We start from the raw sequence: 3827 nt of genomic DNA, 5'->3' as shown, positions 1-3827 counted from the left end.
GTCGCCTGCTAGAAAACAAAGTGAAACAACCCCAATAAGGTTATACAATTCAGAAAACTGTCAGAAAAATAGGTAGATGAAAGCGCAGCCTGACAATTTAATCCTGATAATAGGTTCCTAGGAGCAATGGGCCTTTGCAGAATGTGAGCGCTGAATGAAACGATCCCACCAGGTAAGCAAGCATCATGGACCACTTATATATGTCGAATTGTGGTCATAAATGACCAAGGTGAGAAATACTGATTATGGCTAGTGCACAAAGCGGTGATGATCAATTTTGACAGATAAAGACCGTTGGGTCGCCTATTCCTGGTCGTGATTGCAAATACCAAATATTGTATATGGTGATGAAAAATACGCAAGCACAGTGGGAAATACGCTCCGGGTCCGATGCCAAGGCGTCATATGTGGTTGTGAATCATATTATGAGTTGAATAGGATAATTATGAATGAATCCGGTCATGTGAATTGTCCTTGCCGCTAAGTCGGCAAAGCGAGAATGAACATTCTGTCTGTGATTGGAGCTGTCTCAAAAGCAATGCTACGTAGAGATGTATCGGTGAATCGTTGTTTTTGTGAATATTATTGGCTTAACGAGATGGGAGGTGAGTGACGTATGGCTAACCTTGTGCAACTGCAAAGCAAGCAGATTCGATTGTGTCCCCATATCGTGAACGTGGTGCCGTTCTTGGTCATTTGATGAGATGACATGGGGTTCGTGAAATTTCCCATCCGTAAGCAGGCAAAGGTTATGATAGATCCCGTTGCATGTGATGGGGACTCACAAATGTATTCAAGAAGGCATTTCGACATAGGCCGCGAAGGCCGTTTCAGAAGCGGTGATGGGATGTGAAATCGTGAAAAGTCGTGCGCTGCAATAACTTAACACTCAAACAGTATTTTCAAGGATCGCAAAGTAAGTAGGTTCAATTTCAGGTCCACACGGGGTACATGACTGGGGAATAGACAGCTGCTAAATATAAAGCTCAGTACCATCGCTTACAGGCAGCCACACGATAGCCTCGCGGTGACATTTCAGTGGATCCAACATTGAGTCAGGTGTCGGTAGGTGAATAATGACGTTAGTGTATTGCGTTGTGTCAAGAAAAATGGATGAGCTGAGAATGGTGGTGTCTGGCGATTGAAATTGATTCATGTTCTGCATGATTGACAAACGCAAAAGGGGATTGGTGATTGACCGTGATTGATGTACGCTGATTAGGATGTGGATGCAGTTGAAGCTGAAAGACGTTTGTGAAAGGGAAATTGATGGAGTGACTGTTAGATCAACAAATGTGATGGTACGTCGAGATTCTCGGTGCATTGCATTGCCGGATGATTTTGGACTTGAGTCCAAAACTATTTGTAGGGCAAGTGACGGATACTTGTGTATTTTGTTGAGGTTTTGTAAGCGAAGTGGCTTTGGGATTAAATGTTATGATTTGGCTTACCAAAACAAGGCAAGGTTGGCAACGTATTCCAAATTCCTGTGGGCAAAATTTGAATTAAGACATCAAAAGGATTACCTGGTTATTCAGAGAGTTGAGCAAGCGACAGACTTTTGCACCTTGTCTTCCAGAGCAATTTGTGATCCATCAATGCTGTGTCAGTCAGAACAATAGTCTATTCAGCCGCTTGTCCCTCCACTGACCAAAAACATGTGACTGACCCATCAGTCAGCTTTTGCAACTCCTTCTCATTCTTCAAGGTTGTGGCATGTTGAGACGCATTGGTCTGCTTGAGCGACTTGATCTTACACCAAGCCTGTGAGCGCTCCTCCTGTGACCACGAGAGAATCAGTTTCAACCCTCGTAGATTAGACAATAGAGAATTTGAAGCTGACAACTGAGTACTGATTCAGGCTCAGTTGACGCTTTAAATCTCCAGGCCCTTCCTCTAAAAGGTTTTCTAAATATGTACGCAGCAGTCAGACTGACATAACTGCACCATCACTTAGATGAAAATTCGAATGAACTTACTCATCAGAGCATGATCTTTTGTTTCTTTCTAAAGCAGCTCTTCACTCGCGCAAGAATGTGATGAGACAGAGTGTTCCAACTCAACTGAGATACAACAAACCTGCTCAAAACAACACTGGATTTTGGTGAAGTGTCATTAAAAACTGAGTACTCACCAATTCACACCCCCCATCTACTAGGCACTGGCAGGCCAGTGACTACCACGGCATCATGAAAGATTCATGAAAGCTTCAGAAAGAATTGACAGAAGCTTCATGCAAGCTTCAGAGAAGCTTCAGGAAAGCTTAAAAAGAGCTCAAGATGATGCCTGAACACATCTCAACAGGTCTCCAGACCAAAACACAAATTATGTGGCTGCTGACTGGCAAACTTGGGGGACCCATGACCTTCAAGAAACATTTTGTGTGCCCTCAACTCTCAGAGATGGACAGGATGTATCACAGCAAACATTTTCTGTTTTTTACCAGACCACCCAGAACTGCCCGCATAGTTGCCTCAGAAACATATGTCAAGGAGTCCTTGGATGCCCCCACAAGGAAAAGCGCACCCAGAGATACCTCTGAGGCAAATTTTGGCCATCACAGTTGCCTTGGATTGGACCCTTGGCCGGAGCTTCCCTTGGAGTGGAAGTCCAAGAACTCCTCATATTTTTGCATATATGCTGGCTGTGCATATATGCCTCATGAAGTGAATGGAAGTTGTGACATGTTTGACAAATGGGAATCAGGGCTGGTCGCCCAAGGAAGATGGATTTGGGAACAACACCCAAAACAATCCGATCGAATGTGACTTTTCGGACACTTTGCATGTCATAACCAGGGGCATACATATCTGACCCAATACCCAATACGATATGAAGACCAAAAAAATCTTGCAGCTCATATTGTATTGCCCAAACAATAACAGTGGATACAATATGGAATTTGTAGCAAAAGTGCCATTTCAACTGCAATTGGGGTTCAAAGCAGTCAATTTATGAGGTGATCTCATGTCGTTTCAAGCCTGGATATCGTATTGCCAATACCCGACATGAAAAAAGGTGCTCCACATGTGGGGTCAGCTGAACCAATATGAGAAAATCCGACTTTTTGTGTCAGATTGCCAATACAATACCAATAGGATATCAACATCTGTGTTGTATTGGTTTGATAAGTCATTGTTGGGAGAGAATGAAAGAGGCAGGTTATAAAAGGTGTTCATCAGAATTCAATCAGAAAAGGATCAAGCAACAAAGGGAGCTCAAACAAAGTAGTTGAAGTGCGGAGGGTGAATTGTGACCAAACAAAGAGGTCAGAAAATGTTTACAACCTTTTTATAATCATTCAAGTTCATCCATTTCTATTAGGGACAAATATTTTTCTATGAGTTTGGACATTATCATTACAAATCTTTGTTCACTCCACTAACTTGTGAGCAAAGTCATTGACCTGTTGACTGAGGTGGTTGAGTTGAGTGACAAATATCTGAGCAAAGTTGTTAATCCGTGGACTGAGATGGTTGATTTGAGTGACAGATATAGTCACTCAAATAAACCATCTCAGTCAACAGGTGAACAACTTTGCTCTTGTCACTCAACCCAACCACCTCAGTCAACAGGTCAATGACTTTTCTCACAAATGAGTTAAAGTTGACTAAAAGGCCTGACACCCTTTGTGTTCTACAAGCAGAAGTTTTCTGTGAAAATTGATTTAGAAAGAAAGTCAAGGCACAAAGGGGGAGTACAATTTGAATTACAAAACTCAAATGATTATACTCTCATTATCAGAAAAACCTATCCCATGTTTTTGGAAAGTTGAAGATGCACCACCAGCTTACTGTGCAGCAAGAATAACAAGCGGAATCTGTCGT

Source organism: Melampsora larici-populina (assembly GCF_000204055.1).
Source record: "Melampsora larici-populina 98AG31 unplaced genomic scaffold MELLAscaffold_7, whole genome shotgun sequence".
Lineage (NCBI taxonomy): Eukaryota > Fungi > Basidiomycota > Pucciniomycetes > Pucciniales > Melampsoraceae > Melampsora > Melampsora laricis-populina.
The sequence above is the reverse complement of the archived record's forward strand: the minus strand, read 5'-3'. Positions refer to the sequence as shown.